General features: G+C 42.2%; 1 pseudogene; it reads right to left on the reverse strand.

Annotated features, from left to right (window-relative positions):
• Positions 1 to 10107: 10107 nt before the first annotated feature.
• The window catches only part of Timm23-ps2 (translocase of inner mitochondrial membrane 23, pseudogene 2), a 93694-nt pseudogene continuing 76214 nt past the window's right edge, over positions 10108 to 27587 (reverse strand).

A 27587-nucleotide genomic window follows, 5' to 3' on the forward strand; every position in this document is an offset into this window, starting at 1 on the left:
CAATATGCATGCTGCAGCTAGTGTGCCCACCCCGACATACAATGCTTGCACTTCTGCAGAGTCTCACACACACACACACACACACACACGCATATTTGTTTATTTATTTATCTATTTATGAGACTATGCCCCTGGTAAAATGACATTCTTGAATCAGCAGGTTTGTTGGTCTGTTACTTTTAAAACAAGATCTCACTGTGTAGCCCAGGCTGCCCTGGATTTATGAAGCACCCTAGGCTGTCCTGTATCTGAGGTAGGTTGTTAAGAGAGCTCCACAGTATGGAACTGGTAGTGGCTGATGGAAATGTGGAAGGTGTCAGGAGGGTGTTAGAATGCAGATAGTATAAATTCACTGGGAGTGTATAATGCTGTCCCCTGCTTCTCCCTGATAGAATGAATTCAACAAATAAATAACAAAGGGAGCCTACCTCTTTCAATTCCGGGAAAGGCTCGGAACATAGAAAACACTTAAAAATGACTGAAAACGGGGTTGGGGATTTAGCTCAGTGGTAGAGCGCTTGCCTAGCAAGCGCAAGGCCCTGGGTTCGGTCCCCAGCTCCGAAAAAAAAAAAGAAAAAGGGAAAAAAAATGACTGAAAACCTGGTGAAAAGCCCATCGGTAGGGAGGACATAACCCACCGAGGGAGGCTGCCACAGCGGTTTTCCTAAATGGACATGGTGCAACACTACCTTCTAAGCATATATGCTCACACATATTGAATGGCGGTCCCCACAGCCTTATCAGAGACGCTCCTGTGTGTACTGAACAAGCTTGTCCTTGATGAGCACACTCCTAACTGGTCAAATGCTGGGCATAAATCATTGTTGAATGTTCAAATCTATATGGGGCATCAATATCAACTCCTCCAAGACTCCGGGAACATAGAAGAGGAGGAAGGAAGCATGGAGGAGCCAGCCAATGGAGGACTGGCCCTGAAATGACTTCTGAACTTGACATGGCTGTTGCATCTATAAACTCACAGCATCGGTGGTTACCAGCAAAAGACTTGCATGTGACTGGGCCCAGTAACGTTCCATCACAGTAGGGCATAAGCACAAAGGAGACAGGAAAGGGGAAGGGGGAGAGGGAGGGGAATAAAGGTAATGAGGATATGACCAAATTTCATTATCTTTGTGTGTGAAATCGCAATAAATAAAAACCCACAAAAGCTGGCTACTAAGAGATATTTTTTTTTTCCCAGAGGATGGAGAGATCCTCCAGTTAAAGATCACTGACTGCTCTTCCAGAGGCCCTGAGTTCAATTCCCAGCAACCACATACCGGCTCACAACCATCTGTAATGGGATCCATGTCTGAAGACAGCTACAGTGTACTCATTTACATAATTGAAACAACATTTGATGGGGCACAATTATAATGCTAGCCACTGGGAGGTGGGAACAGCATGGTCAGGAGTTCAAGGACAGTCTGGGCTACACCACATATCCAAGGTCAGACTAGGCAACACAGCAAGATGCTGGCCTAACTAGACGAAGTGCAGAGAGTGAGAGACTTCAGGGCATTCAGTCATACATGGGATGTCTCTGTCAGAGCCCTCTCCTCAAGCATCAGGGATTTATATGGAGGAGGAGCAGAAAAGGCTGTAAAAGCTAGAGGTGATGGAGAAGTCCAAGGAAACAGCATCTCTCAGACCCAACAGGACCGACACACGTATCAACTCACAGAGGCTGGCAGCGTGTACAAACATGCACGGGTTCAAACCAGACAAACAGCACAGAACAGGGGGAGGTGACCGGAACTCACACCCTTAACCAGGAAGTTGTTTGGAAATGATGCCTGCTGGGAAAGGGCAAATCATTTTCCCCCAGTGGAGTAGCACTGGCCACATTAACCACCCTCCAGAAGAGGCCCCTGTTCCCAGGAGTAGGTGGCCAACACAAATCACACTCCATGGATATTGCGTTTGGTGTGTGTGCATTCTCTTCTTTTTCTTTTTATCTTGTTTTGTTTTTAGTTTTGTTTTGTTTCGTTTTTTAAGAGAAATAATGTTAAGTTGAGTGGATAGAGAGAAGAAAGGAGCTGAGAGGAGCTGAGGGAGAGTAAAGAATATGCTCTAAATATCATATGAAATCCTCAGAAAAACAAAACAGACATTGAAAGTATTTTGAAAGTTGTATCTATAAAGAGGAGTGGGGCTATGAGGCTCAGTGGTAGAGCGTTTGCCTGGAGCATATTACACCCTAGAGTCAAACCACAGTGCTATATTTTTAGAGAGAGAGAAGCATTAGAAGAGAAAGGGGAAAAAACATCTAGTATCTACAAAATGTCAACCAATCCCTGCAGATTTTATGAATTCATTTTGGAAAGCATCTGTCAGCCATTCTATGAGTTCTTATCTAGTAGCTTTATAACAGCACTGAGGAAGGATCTGGACTGTGAGACATTTCTCCATCACACAGTGCTTAGTGACAACTGGCTCCCATTACCTTGGTGAAGAAATAAATACACAACAATAGACAGTCTCTTCAACAGATCAATATGAAAAGAACATTTTCTGACTTATTTTCCCAAAGACATCTTAACATCGTTGGCTCGTAATGCATTCCAAATCTATGTTGAACACGAACGAGTCGTTATGTCGCTAGCACAAGTGACAATGAGATGTATCTGTTAGGGTCTGTAATGTGTTGATCCTGCTTGCTTGCCTTTTGATCCCCAAGGCCTAGAAAAGGTCTTGGACTGCAGCAGACTTTTATGACATTTATTTAATAATGAAAATAAGACACTTGAGGCTACAAACGGATTCTAACCTAATACGACACAATATATGAGTGTGATCTTCCATTGTACAGTCATCAAAATAATAAACCATGTCTTAGTCTATGAATTTCTTTAAGACAGAAGATCATAGTACCAGTTTGTTACAGGTGAGTAGTAGGTTGGGTTTTTTTTGTTTTTTTTTTTTTTAAGATTTATTTACTATATATGAGTACACTGTATAGACATACCAGAAGAGGGCATCGGATCCCATTACAGATAGTTGTGAGCCACCATGTGGTTGCTGGGATTTGAACTCAGGACCTCTGGAAGAGCAGTCAGTGCTCTTAACCTCTGAGCCATCTCTCCAGCCCCTGGTTTGTTTGTTTGTTTTGTTTTGTTTTTGTTTTTTATTGGCTTTTTTCACTTCAATGTTTTCGATTTAGACAGCAGAACTTTTCCAGAACGTTCTCCTTCCCCTTCACTGAACCAGCATAGAACCACCAGGCATTGTAGCATTCCTAAGAGAGTCTTCAGATTTCAAATACTACAATCCACCTAGTTGTCTATCTCGATAATCAGCCTCTGAACCAACACAAGGGAGCTGAATCAATTTGCCATATATCCATTTCCAGGAGTGTTCACTGGTAACTTTTGTTTTTAATTAAAATAAGCTTCTAAGTTTTAGGGAAGCTGAGAAGAATTTTCAGGACTCAAATCCGCTCTCATTTTAGAGTATTAAATGTTTTAACAAATGTGTCTCCGTGAACCCTCTCATAACCTCATCCGATAGCTAACCACTTCTGGGAGTAGAGCTTAGGGGACACTCGTTTTACACACGTGGTCAAGTTTCTCTCCTTGCCCTTTCCCTTGAAGTGTTTCTGGGAAGATCAATTAACTCTCCCCCTGTCCAACCTTTTCTCAGGAGTATGGGTCCCTAATGCTATCGTTTGCTATGAAAGGGTAGAGCTGCCGAGGAGCCCGTTCTTTCATTAACTTCAAGTCCATTTGAGACAAGCGGAGTTTAATTTGATACCTGGTAACAAGGCAATTCAGTTCAGCCCAGTGCCTCTCTCCTCACCCTAAGTAAGTAAACCAGAGCTATTTTCAAAGATAACAACATCCAGATACATTGTTTATTTCAGTCAAAACTTCACTCATTGAGATTTTTTTAAATGCACATTTTGTTGTTGTTGTTGTTGTTCTCAAAGGATTTGACTTAGAAAGCAGAAAGCACAAATCAGCTCATATGGTTGTTTAGGCCTTGGGAGACACTACCTTCTTTCTCTACATGGAAAGAACAGAGCTAACTTAACTGACTTTTCCTTAACTCAAGCACTCTCTCTCTTGGTGTAGCTATTTCTTTTTCTCGCTTTCTGAGTCAACGAAATAGAAATCAATTTAGATCTCACTCATCAACACTCAGCTAGCTAGCGTGAATATGCTCTTTGCTATCTTGGGCTATTGTAATATGTAAAAATGGATAAGCGAACTAAATCAGGTGGCAGAAGATGGGGAGGGGGTGAGTGGATAAGGCTTTATAGGATATAAAAGAAACAGTAGCCTGTTTATGGAAAGGAAATACAAACTCCACAGAAGTGTGCGTGAAAGTCAGAAGATTTTTCTAACAGACTGTAGCTCAGGGGTCCCACAGTTATTTTGGCACTAGCCAGTTTAGATGTGACTTTAAAAGAAAAATCCTTTACACCTCCTTTACACTAAAGCACTGATCTCCTAGACACAAAACAGGCAGCGAAACACTTGCACTTCAGAAAGGGATAGTTCCATGTCTTCTTTTAACAGAACTCACCTTCCTTTTTCTCTTCTTTTTCTTCGATGGGGTGGGGAGGGGAGTGAGTCGGAGCTGGGTGAAGCCCAATGTATCCTCTTTAATTTCGCAGTGTTATTTCTACGCTTGTATTTTTTATTACTTTTATTTCTGCGCCTGTATTTTTCATAAGGATAACGTCAGTTTAATCATCTCAATCTTTTTAAGAGAACAAACAATTTGACAACGCCGAGCTGCCTTCAAAAGCACAAGGATTATTTTCTGGTTCCCCTCAGAGGAGCTCTTGCAATTTCTCTTCAATGTAATTCTTCAGCTTGATGATGTAACACATGAATTATTCACCGGGGGATGTATTTTAATCACTTCTTATCAGCACTGATATTTTAAGAGCAGTGCCAAGGACATTACAGACAAAACCAGACTCTGAGCACAAATCCTCTCCCTGAGCTTTAAGGTCTTTTGCACTTGGTGAGGGCTGAAAACCTCAGCTCTTCACCTACCCATCGAATGTTGTGTTTGACAGAAACTTTTAGAATGAAGAGATCAGGGAATAAGCAGGACGGCAGAGGTAGGAATATAGACAGAGTAGCACTCATTTGGGAGTCACTGTGTATTTCTCCACAGGGACATGGTTCAGTAGGTAGAGCGCTGCCTGGCATCACAGAAGCCGTGGGTTTGATCCCCAGACCCTATAAATTTTATATGACAATGCAATTCTATAAGCCTAGTACTTGAGTGGTGGAGGCAGGAGGATTAGGAGTTCAAGGTCATCCACAGCTATAATTTTTTTTTTACTATGATGTTCATTTGCAATCATATGCTGATGATACTGCCTTACATTTAAAAACCACTATTTTAAAAGAACTCTATATTTAAAAATATTATAAAGTTAAATCTCTAATTCTTCTACTTGTTAATAGAGTTAGTACAGTAAGCAGTTTTCAAATCAGGTATGAATCGACTGTGTGTACATTTTTAAAGTTTTAATGCTCGTTCCAGAAATGTCATTTTTCTTGCTTAAAATTACCATGGGCAGTTTTCACAGACTAATAACTCTGCTAAAACTTTCACAGCGGCACAAACAGGTTATTTAACCAATTTGGAGGATAAGCCAAACTCTCCAACACAAACAAATCCTAGTATCCTATTGGGGCTGCCTGGGCTCCACACACAGCATCAAATCAGGAATCCAGAAAACAAAGGAATGAAACAGCCCAAGAGTAAAGCAAAGGAGAACAAGCACGGGAAAGAATTCGGAATAAGGTAGAGGAGCTTCAGATGCAAGTAAGCAGCGCTGCTCGTCTGAAGTGGTCTGCATCGAACTGGTTTTCCAGATGAGGCCCTTCCTAACGTTAGCACTGAAATCAGAAATGGAGGTGCACAGTGAACCGCAGTCCGAGAGTGAGTTCTTGTTTACGTAGTCCTTGTGACAGTGTTTGGAAGCATTTAAGCGGAATATAGATGTTTCCATGATCTGTTCCTCACGGGGTCCCGGTGGAGACAGCAATTAAATCACTGCGAGAGGTAAGCCATGGCCCCTGGAGATTGGTTCGAGGCATAATACTGAAAGGGGAGGGACGACAAGAGTCATCACTTTAAGGAACGTCCCTCAGAGAAACAAGGTCTGTCTGTTTCTACCACAAGGTAGGGCACCTTTCCAGGACAGAGCACCTCCATGATTTTGCCCTATTACCACACCAATTTTCTTTTCAAACAATATTGCTTTGTTGTGCCGTTCCAGTTGGAAAACAGTATCACTTGCCACAAACGAAAATGCAAAACGACTTCAATGAGAGTAAGTCCGCAGAGAAGAACCACTTAGGGTGATGAAGCGGTTAACAGCACCAGCAGCTTTTACAGAGGGGGCCGGTGATTCCCAGCAACCACAAGCAACTCACAGCCCACTGTAACTCCAGTTCCAAGGGATCAGACACCCTCTACTGACTTCTGTGCGTACTGCAAACATGGGGTACACAGATATAAATGGCGAAGACACAGTAATACATATAAATAATAAAAAATAAATTTTAAAAAAGTCAAGTCAAACAAACCCAGATGCTGCTGATTGCCAAAGGCTCCTGAGCCTGAAGCCAGAATTCTGTTTGTTTAAGAAAGAGAAAGAACAGTCCTGGACCGGGTAAAAAGGAATTAACAAGGGTTAAAAGCATTACCAACAAACCCAGACTGTCAGTCCAAGGACTGCCCCAGAACTGCACGGAAATTAAATCACTTTTACTATGTGAGTCACTGTTATTTATATCACCTAACCTCCTGCCCAGGGGCCCACACCCGTCTCCGGCAAACACTGTGCTATTGGATGCCTGTCTAGGTAAAAGGGGAGTGGCCTCTGGTGTGGCCTGAGCCAGCCGTTAGAGCTATGGGGGAACAAAGGAATTATCCGCAGTATTCTGTAACTGCACGCCATGTTGGCCAGGGTATGCCCCTGTGTTCATGAACTCTCCTGTTGTGGACTAGATCATGTAAGCTCAAACTAGTTTAGTTTGATTTGGTTTCATGAGAGGTGGAAGGGTGTTGAGACAAACTCTTGTCTTTTAGTGTGGCCCAGAATAAACCTGAATACCTCATCCTGTCTCAACTTCCCATGTGCTGGCATTTCACTGAGTCAACACCCCCAGACAAAATGCTCTTCTTTTACTTGTTTGTTTCCGTTTTTGTTTTTTGTTTTAGTGTTTTTTATCTTTTATTTTTGTTTGTTTGTGTTTTGAGACGGGGTTTCTTTGTGCAATAGTCCTGGATGTCCTGGAACTCCTTCTGTAGACCAGGCTGGCCTTGAACTCAGAGATCCATCTGCCTCTGCCTCCAGAGTGCTGGGATTAAAGGGGTGTGCCAGCATGGCTCAGCTACACTGAAGACCTAATCTCCAGTAGCCAGGCGCATAAGTATTGAACTGGACTTTGAAGAGGATATATACTTGTCGGGGTGAGCCCTAACTCAGGGTTACTGGTGTTCTAAAAGTAGGCTGCAGACACACTGAAAGAAGGAAGTCCATGTGAAGGTGTAGGAATCAAATACAATCTACAGACTAAGAAGAGGCATCTTAGCAGAAAGCAGGCCAGCTCACCTCGCCATCATGGTCTTCAGCCTTAAGAGTTGTGAGAAAAGCATTTCTGTTTAAACTGCTCAGTCTGCGCCTCTCTAGAAAAATCCACATATTTCCTGAATGGAACAAATTCAAAAGACACTTCCCCCTGTCCCTGAATCAATTCAGTTTGCTTCTTGAAGTTTTACAGAGAAAACTGAAGTCCAGAGCCCATGCAGATATGAGTTATGTGTGGATCTATGGTGAAAAACATTTGTCCGGCTCCTAGCAGAGATTACGTGTGGAGAGCTATGTCCTGGACACGTAGAGACAGGTGCTTAAGTCCAGTGGCACAGCTGTCCTGCATCACTGGTGTCACGGAGAGTGTGCCTCAGCGAGAGACAAGCCTAGGTTAAAAGTGGAACTGTAGATCTCGTGGACAGTGTGGACTTGAGGTGCCTTGTCACAAGAGGCAATCAGAGCTTAGTTGAAAGTAATACAGGGCTGGAAAGATGGCTCAGTGGTTAAGAGCACTGGCTGCTCTTCCAGAGGTGCTGAGTTCAATTCCCAGTACTCACATGGCAGCTCACGACCCTCTGAAATGCCAGTTCCCTGGGATTTAGTGCCCTCTTTTGACCTTCACAGACACCAGGATGCCCTTGGTTCATAGACACACAAGCAGGCAAAACACTTATACATACAAAGTATAAAATAGTTTCTTTTCTTCTTTTTATTTTTAAGGAGGATCTGGGTTTGATTCCTGGCACCCGCATAGTGGCTCTTAACCTTTGGTAATCCCAGATCTGGGGAATCCCATGTCTTCTTCTGACCCCCACAGGCATCAGGTGTACTCATGGTGTAAGCAACATATGCCAGTGAAACCTCTGTACTCATATAATATAAATAAAATCTTTAAAAAAAATTGTTGCTCGGTCCCCAGCTCGAAAAAAAGAAAAAAAAATTGTTGCTCCCATAAAAACCATGAAATCAACTATATCGATGGCTGTCTGTCCAGTGTTACAGATGTCTGCCTGCTTCTGTTACCTGAGCCCCTTAAAAACAAGGCAGGGCAGAGCAGATCACCAGAGCCACATCTCTGTGAACTACAGGGTGCTATGGCACCATGAGACGAGTCAAGTGTCTTTGTTGCCAGTCTCTCCTCTTAAACCCACCTGAGAATGCTCTCCTAGAGAGACCTCCTTCGGGAGACTAGCTAACCCCCTCCACCCACACCAACCCCCATCCCCAGAGCTTCTGGCTTTGAATGAGAACTGTAAACCCACACAAGCTCTTCCGTAAGTTGCCTTGGTCATGGTGTCCCTCACAGCAATGGAAGAGTCACCGATGCACCAGTTTTTACACGGGTACCGGGGATCCAAACTTAGGTCCTCGGCAATGGAAATAAATGACCTACTGAACCATCCCCACAAACGATAAAGCTTTGTGCTGAAGCTACTTTACAGATGAGAAACTGAGGCGTAAGAAATCCAAATAACCTTAAGCCCCTAGCTTGTATCCATTGCTCCTCATGTATTCATTGAGCCAATTCTACAGGCCACACACACTATAACATGCCGAGGGAAAGAGTCAAGCACATGATGCCTATGAGGTTCCCAGGATCGAGCCCTGCTGGACCCAGGCCACCCTGTATTCCCCTTTAAAAAGAAACTGAGCATCAGAACACATTTGGAAATACTCAGGATGTTACTCTATGCTTTCTATAATATCCACTGCTTGTTTTTTAATTTTAGAATTTCAATCTTCAAACCCAGTGGGACTATTTTATGCATAAATTATAAACAGAAGACCAACTCAGGGATTAGGTAAAATTAGTTACTACAGCATTCACAATATATATATTTGGATAGCATATACTTTAAAATATATACTATCATTGAACAGATATTAGTCAAGGTAACAGGATAAGGACATTAATACAGACTATTATAAATATGTCAAGTGGTGACTGACCTCTAAGTATCTAAATAAGATGGATATTTTTGCGGATAAAAGTGGATGTGGCTAAAGAGACGGCTTAGTGGTTAAAGCTCGTACTGTTATTTAAACAGGACCAAGCACACACTCAAATCATGTGGCTTACAAATGCCTGTAATTCCAGACCCAGAGGAGTCAACCCCCCAGTCGCTGAGGCACCTTTATTCACACACACATATCCATAACTTAAAGTAATAAACATTTTTTTTTCTATTTCATCCTTTATTTGGAAAACAGGGCAATATTAAGTTTTAGGTTTTTAAATGAATTAACATGGTAATAAATTTGGAGAGTAAGTGGTTTTCCAGTTTTGGGAGTAGGAAGTGGGAGATCATCTCCAAAGGAGAAGAGAACACAGACTCGGGAAGCCACCAAAGGGTTTGGCTTCACTCACCGAGGGCAAGCAGTGCAGTCCAGGCAAAGCATCCATGATCTTTGCCACAGCAAATCAGTCTCCAATTGTTCAAAGTAATCGTAGGTACACGAGAGAAAACAACTCCAGACTGACTTATTAATTGATCTGGATGACTATGAAGTGTCCCCCATTCCTGAGGTGGCAAACATCTTCAGAGTGACTGTTGGAGCAGGGAAGCTTTCATGTGCTCCCACTTGTTATACAGTGCGTAGAGACTGGTGAGTGTCCGTCCTGCCAGGCCGCCGCGTGCCATTCCCCGAAGACCACCTGTACATTTATACAACATTCCCGTCATGGTTCCTGCTGCTCCTGTGTTGAGATCATCTTCTGCACTCCGTGTTTTCTCAATGATAACGCCGGAAGCACTATAGAGCAAAGCCAGGGAACCTAGAGTATTAGCTCAAGGCGCCTCTTGCCTTGTCTCCATATTCAAAATCTGTACATTTCTTGTTGGGACCAGACCATGCCTTGGGTTTCCTTCAATCCTAAACGAAGACCGTTCATTGCCCCGAATGCAGCCCCGTCGTGCAACATCCTCCAATGGTGAAGAAAGCTAGTTCAAATCTGCCTCGGGGTTACTAGCTCCAGTTGGCAAAATAAATTCATCTGTATCGCGGGACGCCCTCCAAATCAGAGTTCCAGCAACCCACTCCTCCCTCCCAAGAAGCCAGTTAACCCAACGGTGGATTTGTCCACTTCCTCTGCCACCCTCCAAGAGGTGCTCGGCGGTGGCCCCGACAGCAACAGCGGGAAGATTCGCGTTGCTACTATAAAAATATTTTAAAAAGTGTATATTGTAAATCTTTTTTTGGTGTTGTTTTAGACAAGATCTCTCACTATATAGTGCTAACTGACCTAGAACTCCCTGTATAAACCAGGCTGACCTCAGACTCGCAGTATTCCATGCCTTTGCCTCCCTTGTGCCAAGATTAATGGCTTGGACCACTACGCCCTCCAGGTTGTAAGCCTTTTAGACACCTGTTACTTGGAAGCAAGCGTCTTAGCAAGTGCACAGGAACATAGGTATCTTTAATTATGGCCCAAGGTTGTGCTTAGAAAAGTAAAGACTGAGGAAACCTGAAGCATGGGTTCAGCTCTGTGCATACTCAATAGCGTCAACCATATTTCTATGATAAGCACTATTTTTATAGGAAAAACAAAGATTTAAAAGAAAAACGATGCACTGTTACCTAACATCACAAAATGCTCTGTTTTAACTTTCTAGGCAGACACTAGCTCGGTAGCCCAACTGACCTCAAGCTTGTGATTCTCCTGCCTCAGCCTCCTGATTGCTAGGATTATAGGCATGTGCCCCCTGCTCCACTTCTAGTTTTGATTACTTACAAGGTTTAGGTAATAAGTTATATTCTGTCTTACAGGGGGTATACACATGCCTGTATGTGTACTCAGTACATATGAAGTGGACTCCATTGACAGCAGATTCTTCATGCTCTATGAAAGTAAGTAAACAGGCCTCTGTTTTCAACTTAGCCGTGTTTCCCAGAATTTAAATGAGTTTATAAAATTTCAAGGCATCTTTTTATTATTAACAAACTGTGTCACATGCATTAGATACTGTTAGCCCATTTTTTCTGAAGCCTTGCAATATGTATTCATTGAGGGAATAAAAGAAAATAACCAAAGGCCCCTGCTCCAAAAGAGTTAACTACAATCAGCAAAGAAAACATCTTCAAAATAAGTAGTAAGTGTATAAGCAGACCAGCGTTTTATCGACGAAAAAAGTGACATTGTGATTTTGTTCTCATACAAAGGTTTCACACCACTCACTCTTTCTGTCAGAGTTAAAAGAAATAGAAAAATCATAATTTCCCTTTTCATTATGATTTCCTTATAACCTGATCTTAGTTAATGACCCCATACCTTTCAGGAATAGAGTATTATTGGCATAGAGCTCTTGCCTAGCATGCGCAGGTCCTGGGTTCAACATTCCTAGGGCTGCAAAACAAACAAAGGAACACAGTACCATCTCACCAACATACACACCAAGTCAGAAAGGAAGCTGGAGGAGAGCCCAAATAAACACTACAGTGTCTGTCTCCATTTTACAATCCATAAAGGCTGAGTCTGCTCCACATCTGTATTTTTGAGTCAGAATCAGAATTTGTCCCTAGTGATTGTTTCTTTCTCTCTTTCTTTCTTTCTTTCTTTCTTTCTTTCTTTCTTTCTTTCTTAAAGAAGATTTATTTATTCTATATATATGAGTACACTGTTACTGCCTTCAGACACACCAGAAGAGAGCATGGGATCCCATTACAGATGGTTTTGAGCCACCATGTGGTTGCTAGGATTTGAACTCAGGACCTCTGGAAGAGCAGTCAGTGCTCTGAACTGCTGAGCCATCTTTCTGGCCCCAGTGATTGTTTCTATTAACAAGAACTGTGCATTTGTGGCTGAGGCTGTAGGTCAATGACAGAGAACTCAGTTCGCAAATGAGAGCAGAGATTCAATCCCAAATCTTACCTTAAGGAAGACACGTGCATTTATTTAGTTCATCTTGAATGGCTTAAAAAAACTCTATGAATTTGAAATTGAAATAAATTGCCACAAAAGTTAACCAGAAATATACATTTATACATACATGCATCTATAATACATATTTATGAAATACATATATCTATAAACATATGTGTGGATATATATTCATACATATATGCTAAGCCTACATCTGTCACAGAGTTTTATCTTCTATGTTTTTATTCTTCTTAAATAGGAAGAAAGGAACCCACTTATTTTCTAGATTCTGGGACAATTGGTGGAGCTCTCTTCAGCCTCTCCGCCAGATGCTTTAGAGTGGATGTAATAAAGCAAACCCTAGACGGGTCTGTGTCTGAATTCTCTGAGTTCTGCAGGAAACAAAGGGAAAGCATTCGTTTAGGAAGGCTGGGTCTCCCAGCCTACAGGGAGAACCTAATTAAAGTGTAGCTGGGGACACAGGTGGCTCTGTGCTCTCCACAAAGTCCTGTACAGATGTGCTGACTGACTTCTGAGTTTCCAGTCTTCCCTGTAAGGAAAACAGACAACAAGCTGTGTTCTATCATCCTTGAGCATAAAAGAATGTGGCAAGAACAGTACAAAGGACCATGACCTGTGTGCACTTGTAAGTAAGTCACTTCGACCTTCCTTTCTCACTGCCAGTAAAAACGACATCCATCAACAGTGACAATTAGAAATTATCACTAAATAGGTCTTTCATGGTGGTGCTTGCCTTTAATCCCAGCCCTCAGGTGACAGAGGCAAGAGGGTCTTTGTGAATTCCAGCCAAGACTGGTATACATAACAAATTCAAGGCCAGCCAGGGCTGCACAGTGAGAGCCTGTCTAAACATAAAATAAAAAGAATGAAATTAATTGTTTTTATAAGGATCATCCAAAATTTGTTTTGAGACTAGAAAGCAAAGCCTTTTGGGTCATTTTGTCCTGGAAATACTCATCTTCTTCTCCAACAAAACTTTAGTAACATGCCAGCACATTTAGGAATCAAGGTCTAAGGGCTGGAGAGGTGACTCAGTGACCAAGCACTGGCTGCTCTTCGAGTGGTCCTGAGTTCAAATCCCAGCAAACACATGGTGGCTCACAACCATCTGTAATGAGATTTGATGCCCTCTTCTGGTGTGTCTGAAGACAGCTACAGTGTACTTATATATAATAAATAAATAAATCTTTAAAAAAATAGAAAGACAGAACTGATAATATAATATAGCTTTCACCTGCGATTTTCTTGTTTGAGATGGCATAGGGAAGGGTCTCACTATGTGACCTTGAACTCACATAGATTCTCCCTTCCTCAGCCCCCCACATGCTGGAGTTACATGCATGTGCTTATGTGCCCCACACAGCTAAGTATGTTTGGTGTTGTGTTTACCTATAAAGCAAACTCTATTGTGACACTAGAGGAAGGATAGATAATGCAAACGTTTTGGCAGAATAAATTCTCCACAATATTTTATTGACCATTCCACATCAAACCAAGAAATCAGAAAAATCTAATTGTTGTTCATTATAGGACCTACAAATAGTTTATAGTAGAAATATTCAATAGAATAATATGCTGCCGTTTAAAGTTGTATTTGAAGTTGGTATTTGACATACAAGTGTGTATAGATATAACACAGGTTTTAGAACATAAGCTTGTGCTAAAACACATATAATAATATAATACTCTGAACCTATGAGTTAAGAGATGCCCGGAAGCATGTTACTTTGTTATTTGTAAAACTATCTCTTTGCTGTAAAATTTGATGGTGGTTTAAAGATCATATTTGCAATATTCTTTTGTTTAGAATGATAATGAGTATGTTTTCCAATAAGAATGAAAGGTTGTTGATCCGTTCTCCGTTTTAAAGTAAAGTCGCCATTTCTCCCTGACCATGGAACTCTCTAAAAGCTGGGGAACACCTGAGCTCCTTGACTGTCTAAAGAAAACATACGTATTATAATTACCCAGTATTTTTAGCAAACCCTTGTGAGCGCTTGTGTTTGAAGCTTTGTTGGAGAGTCACCAGTTGAACAGGTGTGCTGGGCAGGGCAGACCATCTGCTTCTCTTTCTGGAGATGTTTTTTTTAAAGGGCTGAAAGGATTTAAAAATCCTACCCTCACTGACTGAAAAGCAAGAGAAGAAAATTAATACCTGCCCTCCAGTCTAGCACCGCCCTCGGTTATTTTCAGTGGACTCCTTAGAAACTTGCAACAACAGTGCATAAAGCATTGGAATTCCACGCTGTGACTCAGGCTAGCTTCAAAGCATAAAGTGGCCTTTTGCAAAGGAAGTTAATTAGTATCTGAGGTTAAGGTGAAAACAGCTGTAAACATTGTGTTCAGAAATTCTGACTTTGACTTTAGCTTTGTTTTGTGCAAGCAAGTTTTAGGGCTCTTTTGAACTGAAGAAACCATTCTTGCTCCTCCCTCTTTTTATCTGTTTGTTTGCAACAGGGTCTCCTGTAGCCCACGATGACCTTGAAATCTTGCTTCTACCTCCTGAGTGTTAGCGTTAACTGCAGGTGCCACTACACCCAGTACTGTGTAATTTATTAATCTCTTCAATATGAAGAGAAAATTATATTTGAGTCCCTAAGTAGGTAACATGTTTCAAAAACTGCTATTTTTGCTCTTTAAAGTCAGAATAGTTCAAAATAAAAGAAAAAAAAAAAAACGAAGGAAGGAGATGAGGGAATGTCATTGGTGGGGTGTGGCTACTTTCAAAGGAACCCCGGCACTTTCTCTAAAAGCTGACTACAATTAGGACACCATGCTGGATTCTATTATACTCCTTGTTTCGTTTTCGTTTGTTCGTTTGATGGGTTGGTTGGTTGGTTGGTTTTGTTTATGAGGCAGGGTTTCTCTGTGTAGTCCTGGCAAACCAGGCTGGCCTCGAACTCTCAGAGACCCACCTGCTTCTGCCTCTCCAGTCTGGGATTAAAAGCATACACCATTACCATTGCTTCAGCCACCATCCCAACCACTACCATCACCCCCTGGCGTATAGTTTTAAAAATATATATTGAAAACTTACATCCAAACAAAACCTTCCTTCTATATGAATGGTGATGACAGCTTTATCCAGAGTTGCTAAAACTCAGAGGCACCAAAGTGTCCCTCAACAGGTAAATGAATACATAAACCAACTCTGGTACAGCCATTCAGGGACATATCAAGTTTGAAAAGACTCGAGGGACCCTTAAATCTTATCACTTAAATTCGTATCTTTAATCCACATCTGAGAAGGCTACAGACTAGATGATGTCGATGGCATTATATTCTGGAGACAGCAAAAACTACAATAATAGCTACCAGGGTTTGATGTAGGATGACAGTTAATCTTCGTTGCCAGCTGACTGGCTCTAGAATCACTGTGGAACTGTACCTGTGTGTATGTATGTTTCTAGAAAGGTTTGCCTTAGATGATGGGAAGACCTACACAGAGTGTTAGTGCACCACCTCATGGCTGGGGATTTCTGAAACACGCTCCAGACTTCACCTTTTCCTGCTTCCCATTTGGGGACCCAATATGGCCATCCATCTGCCTCCCACTCCTGCCTCCTCCGTGCCTTCCCTGACATGATAATGGACAGCATCCCTTTTGAATCTGAACTAAAATCAACCCTCCCTTGCTTAAGATGTTTCTGTTGGGTATTGTGTCATGGCAACAAGAAGACATAATTGACAGAGGTGGATAGGGGAGGGAACGCACACCAGCACACCAGATGTTTAGCACCATGAATCTATTCTGTGTGAGACTGTAATGGTCAGCACAGTTGTCAAGACTCATAGGCTGTACCACATAAATTCTACTTCTGAATAGAAATTTAGTTAACAATTCGTTGGAACTGACTCAAACACATCAAGCTAAGTCAGGCTAAGTAGGAGAAACTTCAGGAGGTCAAAGGAGAGAGCAGGAGCAAGGGGGTGTATGAAACTTTGGTATTTTTTTTACTCAAATTTTCTGTAAACTTCCAAATTACCCTATACATTTGAGGTAATCAATAATATTTATTTTAAATTTATTTTACGGATATGGGTGTGTGATGGTTTGTATATGCTTGGCTCAAGGAGTGGCACTATTAGGAGGTAAGGCCTTGTGGAGTAGGTATGACCTTGTTGAAGTAGGTGTACCACTGTGGGAGTGCGCTTAAGACCTTCATCCTAACTGACTGGGAGTAGTCATCTCCTAGCAGCCTTCAGATGAAGATGTAGAACTCTCAGCTCTGCACTATGTCTGCCTGGACACTGCCATGCTCCCAACCTGATGATAAGGACTGAACCTCTGAACCTGTAAGCCAGCCCCAATTAAATGTTGTCCTTTCAAGAGTTGCCTTGGCCATAGTGTCTGTTCACCACAATGAAACCCTAACTAAGACAGCATGTTTTGCCTATATGTATATGTGCACTCTATACGTGCCTTATGTACAGAGAGGCCAGAAGTGGATGCTGTATCCTCTGAAACTGCAGTCACACTTGTGAGCCATCATGTGGGTGCTAGGACTCAAAGCCAGGTCCTCTAGAAGTGCCCTCAACCTTTGAGACATTTCTCCACTCTCAAGTGTAGCAATTAAAAACAAACAAGTCATTAGTCGTTGCTATGTGCGGATGTAGGTCACTACAGAGCTCTGAATGTATCTTTCAGCCTTGTTCTTGACCTTGCAGCAATCTTGAATACAAGACCAGCACAGGGCTGGGCCCATCAACATTCTGCTAAAGGAAAGAGTGGAGCTCACTGGGCCCCACCTCCCTGAGGGTTTTATTCATAGTTAAGATTGATGGAAGAGGGAGAGGTGCTTTCTTCTGTGGTGTAGTCGCTGACAAGGTACCCATGCTTCTGTAATAAAACTCATTGAGCCACATTAATAATAATTAAAAAAAGACATGGAAGTAGGTCAGTGACACTAAGGGTGTCAGGGGACATAGGAGGGTAACCAGGATCAGTGAGTAGAATCAAAATGCATTATATAAAGTATGAAAGTGTCCTAATGAAGCATCATGCATAACTAACATATGCTAGTAGAATAAAAGTACTGCCTGACCCATGGTTTTTCCTTTTTCTTTCTTTTCTTTTCTTTTTTTTTGTCTTGCAATACAAAGATCCTGAGCAGCGGACTTGTGAATTGCAATAGGTCTCTTATTAGATGCAGGAAAGTTGTAGTTCCATTTTCACCTCGGGATGCAATAGAAAATTCTCATCTGAAACCACACACCTTCTACTGTGTAGTCCTTGTTATTATCCTTTGAGGCCTGAGGCCTGATTGTATCAACAAATATCCACGAAGTGACACCCGTGCTTTTGTGAACAAGACCCTGAGAGTCATGAGTTACAAAACTCTTCTGAGATAGTTGTCACAAGCTCTGTGCAATTTTTCATTTTGGAAATGACAGCTGGATTGTCTGTGGCTTGTCATTGTCACTCCCAAATAGACACTGGATGCTTATAAAGAGACAAATCTCAAAATCCCTCTCTCCAGTACAAAAACCAAGCACATTATGGACATCCCAGTATCATACTGGCTGCCCACTCTCTGATATCTCTTTTAAGTACCGCGAGAACATCTTAGATTTCCATACAAATCAAACTCTTTTTAAAAGGTAGGAGTTATGTGTGTGTGTATGTGTGTGTGTGTGTGTGTGTGTGTGTGTATGTGTGTATGTGTGTGTGGTGTATGGTGTGTGTGGTAGGTGTATGTGTGTCTGTGTAGTGTGTGTATGTGTGTGTGTATGTGTGTGTATGTGTGTGTATAGTGTGTGTGTGTGTGTGTGTGTGTGTGTGTGTGTGTGTGTGTGTGCTTTATTAAGAGAGGGTCTCATTATGTAGCCTTGACTGGCCTGGAATTCATTGTCTTCTCAGACTGACTCAAAATCACGTAACCCTCATCTGCTGCCCACACTTTTATGATCATTATAGGTGTTCACTGCCATGCCCAGAGAGGTTTATTTTCTTCTTTTAACATTTATTTTGAAATATGTATAGTCTCACAACAACCAGGTATAAGAAACAGCATAGAGGAACCATGTATATTCCATTCAGCTTTCTATAAAGATCAATATAGATATTTTTATATAAAGCAAAGTATTCAAGCTTTTGGCATTAGCTGATGCTTGATTTATTCCCAGTTAAGTATCAGATACTTTCTAATAATTTAATGGTCCTTTGGACTTTGCCCTATTCATCTAATGAGATTTACCTAATGCAATGCCTTTAGAAGGCAGGGCACATCAAAACACTTACTAGATTTCACGCCTTGGATTCCAGACTTAATAGACTCAGCTGGAGCCTTAGGAGTGGCCTAGTGAGGATAATGATGGGGCCTGGGGATCTGCCTTAACAACTCAAAGATGAAAATCACATAGCCTGTGGCTCATTCCATGTATTTAGCATGCAAGGCAAAATAACTCTGAGCTCATCTGAGACCAGAAACACAGCTGGTGAAATAAAATTGTTTTTATTATCTCTAAATGTGTGACAGGAAAGGCCTAGGAATAGCCAATGCCATCCAAGGTAAAAAACAGATTCTATGTGGAGTAAGGTTAAATTACTGGAGAGAAGCCATGAATGGCACACTGAAAATGAGGGCACTCCGTGTAGATCTGTGGTATCTCTGGGAGTGAAGCCCTCCAGTGTGAAGTCTAGTTGTTCATCATTACCCAGAAGAACCTCTTTAATGATTGAACGGTCAAGCTGGACTGTAACATAAAGTGCTCTGCCACACGCCTTGGCTTACTTCCCTTCCTTATGGCTATGACGAAATACAAAAAGCATCAGAAAGAGGAACAGCTTAGTCCTCAGTAAACCGAGGAAACATGGTACATCAAGGGGAAAGCATGGTGGCAGGGGTGGGAGGCACTTGTTACACCTTGGATCTGCTGTCAGGAAGCATAAGTGTCCGGGAGCAGAGTCAGACTCTAAACCTCAAGGCCCACCCCCAGTGACCCACTTCCCTCCATGAGGCTCAACCTCCTAAAAGCTTCATAACCTTCTCAAACAGTGCCAGCAGCTGGGGACCAGTTGCTCAAACACATAAGCCTAAGGAGGACGTTTCACATTCAAACCATACTGCATGTGTCAGACTTGATGACAATAATCACACGATTCCGTTTCTTTGCATATATGACATGGTTCCTACCTGTCTTTCTAGGCAAACTTCTCATCTACTTGGAAATTGAATTTAATGGAAATGAAGATCAACAGTATAGACTCTGTACGAGTTTCATATGAATTTGATTGGTCCCCTGAGCTGTGCCAACACTAAGGACCTGGAAGATGTAACTCCCTTGGGGTCTGCACATAGTAGGTCTGCAGAAGGTTGATCATTGTGGTCAAAAAACAGACCATCCTGTCTCTTCTCAGATGAGGTATGGAGTTTTTCAGAATTTCCCGGAACTTGAGGAAAGAGATGAGGTATGGAGTTTTTCAGAATTTCCCGGAACTTGAGGAAAGAGATCATGTTGTTTTCTGCCAGTCTCAAAACCTGAGCTTCTGAGATTTTGCTGGTTTACAAACTATGCATTGAAATGGATGCTGGAAGAAAAGACAAAACTCAGGGCTCAGACATGAAAGTCATTCGTAGCAGGAGTCAGAACATAGAGTATTGCCTTTGGCTTTTCCAGCATTAAGTGACCTAGGACGATGTAAGCCCAGTCAGAAGATGGCTGTAATGTGCTGTTGATCTGTTGCTAGAAAAGAACCGGAGTTTAACAAGCCAGGATTTTTTATAGTGGACAGCAAGTATGCCTGCCCTTTGCCCTAGAGAATGTCCTATCTTTGTTGCATTGCGTACTTGCCTGCTTATCCCTCCAGAGGCTGCTATTGTAGCTTTGAAGGCAGTGAGCCAAACCATACTTTGTTCTAAAGGACACTTTCTCTATTTTTCCACATCTGTTTCCTATGCAAATATCCTTGGAAAGGTGCAGAACAAACAGAGGTTGCAACAGGTGTAGAAATGGGGAAGATCAAGGAGGAAAATCTCAGCTCTTCATGTATTGCAACAGTTTCAGTCATAAAATCAGTAATAGATTAGAAGCCTGCATCTAGAAATCATGTCCTGTGGAGGAGTTTTAATCCAGCAGCATGGCTGCTCTGGCAATGCCGACATGCCACATACCTTTAATCCTAAACACTAACATCTAATTGAGGGGCAGACAAAGTGAAAAATCAGAGAAAAATTTGATGGAATGGGTCAGAGATAGGATACACCCAACTGTCACAAGAACAGACAGAAAAGGAGAGAGTCCATTGAGTTTAGTTCAGTTCTGAGCAGTCCAGTTTGGGGAAGCCCAGTTTGTGAAACTCAGAGGCAGTTTTCCCAAGCAGAGCAACTTAGTCAGAAGCTGAGAGAAGCCAATTTGAGTCAATCAGCTTGGAGAGGAGTTTGAATCAGAGCAGTTGAGTTGAACCAGCCAGCCAGAGTTCAGAAAGATCTAGAAAGAGCGAGTTATTCAGCAGCTGAAACATTCTAGACCTAGGTTATCAGATGAAAGTTGAAAGCTGAGGCCTTCATGGTCTGGGTTTGCAGAAGATTACGTTGTATGGAGACTAGAAGCTTCTGGGCCTGGGGATAGTGAGATAGAAATGCTCTGTGCTCAGCCCAAACCATGTACTCACACAACGTAGGCACAGATCTGATCTCATCCCTTCCTCGGAGGAAATAAAAGTGACTTTTACACTCAATGTTCCTTTAGAGTTTTATGCATGTAAATTAGAGCCTGTCGCTTTAATTTTACTTTACTAATTTACTCCAAAGTATACAAAGCTGGGCAACAGGCTGTAATTTATATGCATGAAACCATAAAGTCCAGTTTGCTATAAGAACATATGTACATATGGATCAGGAGCTGAAAACAGTCGTATAGCTCAGTCGGTATATCTGAAGATAGTTCGTTTTAGCTCGGTTAGTCTAGAGCTTGCATAGCATCATGAACCTGGGGGTTGTGGTTTTGTTTTGTTTGACTCCTGGCAGCTCTGGGGATTGAACCCGGAGCTTCATGCATGCCAGGCAAGTGCTCTACCACTGAGTTACAACCTGACCCTAAGTCCTGGGTTCTATTCCTATGGCCACATAAAACCAGAGATGGTGGTACAAGCTTGTAATCACAGCACTCTGAAATTGGGGGCAGAGGATCAGAAGTTCAAGGACACCCTAGCTATATATGGAATTCAATGCCTGACCTACATGAGAGCCTGTTTATCCCATTAAAAAAAAAAAAGGGAATGCTTATATACATATACTTTATGGATGTACATATGTACCTAATAGATGTGCACATGCACTTATGTTTGTCCTTAGAGTTCTGGTCTTTTCCGTTGTAAGACATATTGTAAGACATATCCAGATTCTGGTTTTAGTCCCACCAAACATCTGGTTTCCAGTCTAGACTCACTCTCCAGACTCAGACATTGTGTCCCCAGAGTAGTAACACGCTCTCCTTTCATTATCACCCCAGTGGTTACAGTTTCTGTGTCCCTTCTGTTTTCTGTAACTTTGTTTCTGTCATTCTATACAACACTTGTGATCTTAACCTGATAACGAGTACTAGACACGGTGTCTCCTGTGAGATCTAAGACCACAGTGGGAGAAGGGGATCTCTGTTGTCTGTTTAGGTTAATTGGAACATACTATGATGTTGTCCATCCTTTGTCAATGAGATGCACAACATAATTTTACTGTCTTTAATTTTTTTTAAAAAAAGGATTTGGCATTTTATACAGAATAGAAATAGTTATCTCTTAAAAATACAACAGGCAATATTGAAAAGAATACTCATGTCTCATCTGGTTAAACTCTAAGAAAAGGATATAAATATCATTTTTAACTTTTGCAGGTGTGATTGTTTGTGGCAGATTCGTTTGATGGAAAATTAGATTTGTAGAGACTGGAGCGCCCTTCTTGGAGTCAGGTATTGTTTTATCACAGGCAGACTGATCACTGTAGATAGAAGGACTGCTTAGCCTCTTCAGAAGCTTATTATTATGAGGGGTTGGCTTTGGCTTCAAGGCTAGAACAAATTCTCATTGACAGCTTCGCCTCCTTCCACACAAATATTTGTTGACAGAGGAGGCCTACAACTTCAGCATGAAAGACGTTAGGGCTCGTCTAGTTTCATTCTCTCTCTCTCTCTCTCTCTCTCTCTCTCTCTCTCTCTCTCTCTCTCTCTCTCTCTCTCTCTGTCCTCCTCCCGTCCCCCAAGGTGTATCCCAGGCTGGCATTAAAGTCACTGTGTAGCAGAGAATGACCTTGAACTCCTCTCCTGCCTCTCCCTCCAGAATGCTGGTATTCTAGGTGTAAATCACAGCTCCCATTTTACGTCATACTGGAAATCAAACCTCAAACTTCATGGCTACTAGGCAAGTATTTTACCAACGGTGGTGCTCTGAGTAAGCAGTGTTGCCCAGAGGTATGTTTGAACACTTGGTCCCCAGTTGGTGGTGCTATGTGTAGGGATTATGGAACCTTTAGGAGGCGGACCCTTGTGAGAAGAATTACATCACTGAGGATGAATTTTGAGAGTTTATAAGCCTGCCTGATTTCTGTCTGCCCTCCTACCCCTCCCCTCTCTCTCCTTCCCTCCCTCCCTATACTCCCTTCTTCCCTCCTTCTCTGTCTCCCTCTCTCCACCCTCTGCTTCATGCTTGCAGTTGATAGTGTGATTTTCTCAGTTTCCTGACACTGCCGCCTACTGCCGTGCTACATCTGCCATAGTGGACACCCCGGGTCTGTAAACCCTTTTCACTGAGCGTTGTCCTGGTCATGGTATTTTATCCCAGCAACGAAAACTAACACATGCCAACTGAGCCACACCTCTAGCCATTCCACAGATTTTAAATCTCTTCAGGGGTATTGATTCCCTAGGCTCCTGGTTTCCCCAGAACAAGAAAACCAATAGATACTAGCAATAGCAATAAAACCCCAAACAACCTTTTCTCTGGGTTTTATGCTTCCTTCCATGATGACGTATTAGAATGAGTTCAGAAGACATCATTTGTTGTGATCAGCAGCTGAGGGGCACTGGTGGCTTCAACCTGGATTGGCCAATGTGACAGAGCTAGGTGGCAAAAGGCAGGGTTCCAAGGCACACTTCCTCACTAAGCCACATTCTTCCACATCTGCTCCCTGGCAGACTGAGCAGAGACATCATCTCCCCTGGAATGACCTTAACCCTGCTTCTATTTATGTCTGTATTCTGGGTGAACCTTCACGGGAAAAATGAGCTAGCCTCGGGAATATGTCAAACCATTTTTATTAACGCCTAAAGATCACTAGGGTACCATTTGGTAAGAGCTTTTATTTTAACTCAAAAGGGTCTCTAGTAGCCCAAAGTCATTTATATATCTTTAAGCACGTTGACTAGGACTGAGGAACCAGTGCGATGGCTTATCAGATAAAGGTGCTTGCCACCCAGCCTGCAACTTGAGTTTGAAAACACACGCGCGCGCGCACACACACACACACACACACACACACACACACACACACACGTAAATTTAAACTAGAACTGAGAACATATGGTATAGTAATTAAAAATACACAACTTTGTTTTCCATTCAAGAATTAAAGAATCTACATTTTTCCGCTTGTTGAAAATTCATATTTTCTTCATATATTTATCTTGATAACTATTCATGAGCCATAGATGGGCTGTATTTTTATTCTTCTGTAGATCATATTTTTATCCACTGGCAGGAGCTTAAGAATACAGATAAGTCTAGCCATACCTGCTGTCAAAGGCCTAGAATCCCAGCTACCAGGGAAGCTGAGGAAGGAGAACGAGAAGTTCAAGGCTCACCTGAGCTGCCTCACCAGTGCTGGGATTACAGGTACCCACTATGTGGTTGTTTACGAGTTCAAGACCTGCCTGGACAACTGAACCAGACCCTTTAAATGTTAAAAAAAAAACTTTAAGGAACTGGTTTTACATAGCCATGGTAGATTGCTTGCTTGGCATCCGTGAGGTCCTGGGTTTGTGCCTCTATGTCTAAATAACTAAATGAATGAATAAAAGAAATCCAACATTCCTTCACCTCGAGTTACTTGAATGCTAGGAAAGGATGAAATGTAGAAACAGAAAGTCATTTGGCTGGAAGGGGATAAAGGGAACGAAGCCCAATGAGACCCTTAGGAAGTATGCTATAAAAGAACTTTTAGAGTAGCTTGTATAGAATCAGAGTATATAGATCATCATGGTTGCTAATGCAAAACCACAGTAAGCACATACACTTGCTGAGCTAACGAGATGGCTCAGTGAGTTAAGGGGCTTGCTGCTAAGCCTCACACCTGAGTTTGAATCCTGGATCCCTCATAGTAGAAGGGAAAACTGACTACTACAAGCTGTCCTCTGACCTCCTCATCCATGCTATAGCATGCATGTGCAAATACACACACAAGTAAAATATAATACACATTACACACACACACACATATATATATACACATACACACACATATATACATCACATATACACATATATATACATATAAGTATACATATATATGCCACATAAAACATATATATATATAAATAACCACACAAAAGTTATATATCTTACAAATCAAACTATATCTAGAAATCTTTCAATGACAATTGGTTATGGTATTTTACTGAGATTTACAAAGAACAGATGATGTTACAGAAGTCAAATGGGAAATCTCGGCCACATTACTGGTGTCACATTGTAAGACGATGCAGTAAAGGAGTAAGGAGTGGGCTCTGAACACAAACCACCCTGGGTGGGCAAGATTTGTGGTTCTACTCCATAGAATTACTCCAGGGCTTTAGGCAAATCATCATTTCACTTCCCTTCTGCCTTGGTTTTCTCATAAAAAATAAATGACACTGTCCATCTCACAGGCTGATGACACAGGACAATAAGATGATCAGGCTTGCTATTTATGGTCTAACATTATTGCACGTAGGGTAATATTCACGGGACAGCACCGGCTCGCTCCCTTGATAGCTAGTGCAGGGATTCTAGCTCCATGTAAAGCCTCAGCACTTTGTTTCTGGGATTCCAGCTATGGTTTTCATAAGTTATTCCAACCCCGGCCCCATATTCTCTCGCTTTGGGTCTATGCTATCTCAGGGTACCTTGGACTCCCCTATTGCTGGCCCTACAATATCTAGCTGCTTCCAAAACTGGATGGACAAAGTCTCACTACACCAAAGCCTTTCCACACACATCCCTCCCCCTTCTAGATACAACGTCTTAAGAACATTCACCTTTAAGTCCGGTCTCTTCCTCTTTTAAGCGCCATCTTTGGGGCTCTGGCTCACCAACAGAGGTACATGAGGCAGAAATCCCCTTATCTTTCCTGTCTCCTTCCTATTCTTCAGTGAGAAAATGCCTTTCGAACATGCTCAGGAAAATCCTGAACAGAAGTTCCTCCAGGGCCTTGGATGGTCCAGGCTCTGATGCCCTCCGCCTAGGCTGCACAAAGGGGTCAGGAAATCCTGAAGACGCATTTGAGCCAGCCGTGAATGTCTGCCTGCGTAGTGATCCCTTTTGGGCGATGGAACATTTCTGTACTATTTTCCATGTATATATTTTCTAAACAAAGTAAGGCCTTCCATATGCTTTTGTGATATTTTTGGCATACCACTAAGCAAGCACAGGAAAAGCCCGGAGTGTGTGCAGCGCCTGTTAAATAGCCCCAAGTGTGCACACTTCCTTGAAACCGGCTTCCATCACATTTTCCCACAATATTAACAAGGTTCTAAATTAACTTTAAAAAAAAAATCAAATGCTTAATTCAAAGTTATACCAGCTCAGGCAATAGACTGATTTAATATTACCTAGAAGGCTTTTTCTTTGAGATACACGATGATGACAAGCAGAGAGGGAAATGCATATGCATAAAGCTATTTGGAGCGCTTTCTGAATCCTGGGTGAGGGGCCGTGCAAAGTACTCTTCTGCAGGGCTTACACACACCAGCGTACCTGCATCACCCAGTCTCATCAAAGCTATAGTTGGCTGTGGCTGTACACAATACTCTGAAGGACAGTTATGAATCTTTCCCTAGATTTCCTATTAATTTACCCCACTATAGTGACTGGGAATCCCCGGCTCACTAATCTTTTCTATAGTATTTGTGATTCTAATGGCTAACATGTCCTAAATCTGATTCCATTTGTGGTGGTTTGAATGAAAATGACGCCCAGAGGTCCATAGTAAGTGGCACTATTAGGAGGCGTATCCTTGCTGGAGTAGGCGTGGCTTTTTTGGGAGGAAGTGCGTCACTGGGGGTGGGCTTTCAGGTTTCAGACTCTCTTGAAAGGCCCAGTGTCTCCTTCTCTTCCTGACACCTATGGATTCAGATGTAGCACTGTCAGCTACCTGTTCAGCACCATGTCTGCCTGCATATGGCCCTGCGTCCCACCATGACAATAATGGACTAAATCTCCGAACTGGAAGCCAGCCCCCGTTAAATGTTTTTCATTATAAGAATTGCTGTGGTCACGGTGTCTCTCCATAGCAATGAAAACCCAAACAAGACAACACTTTTATCTACCATTGTGTGTTCTGCCTCTGAGTTGGCGTTAATAGAAAAGGACAGTGCTCCAAAGCACCGTTAACAACTGGGTTCTGGAATGCTCTATCTCGCATTTCGACAGTGCATACATTTATTTTGCTGCACGAGCAGGGAACATGACTAGAGGGCTTTAAATAGGAATTCCCTAGATTTGCATGAGAGCAGCCTCAGCCTCAAGACCGTGTATTGTCAGACAAGAGATGGCACAGCCCGGCACACAGCAATTAAAAACAAAGGCGGAGTAGAGACCTTGAGGGAGAAAAGCCTCATCTCCAAGGTCAGGCTCCACACATAACAGAAGCAGCCCCTGAACCCCAAAAGAGCATTCTCAGGCAAAGAGGACAGTGGTTCATACCTGAACCCCACAACCACTGTGAGTATGTAATCATCCCGGTCCGTACAAGCATTTATGTTATAAAAATCATGAAAATAAAACAGGACACTTGTGTTCACATACAAGCAGACTGTATGGGACAGGAAGGAGAAAGCAAGAATTCTCTGTTGTTATAGTCTGAACATTTTGTCTCTTAAGATACATTGTGTCTCTCAAGTATTTAAGTGTTGGTTCTCACTGTGGCAACAGAGGAGGTGCTGGGACTTTTA

This window comes from Rattus norvegicus, chromosome 18 (assembly GCF_021556685.1).
Source record: "Rattus norvegicus strain SHRSP/BbbUtx chromosome 18, alternate assembly SHRSP_T2T, whole genome shotgun sequence".
Lineage (NCBI taxonomy): Eukaryota > Metazoa > Chordata > Mammalia > Rodentia > Muridae > Rattus > Rattus norvegicus.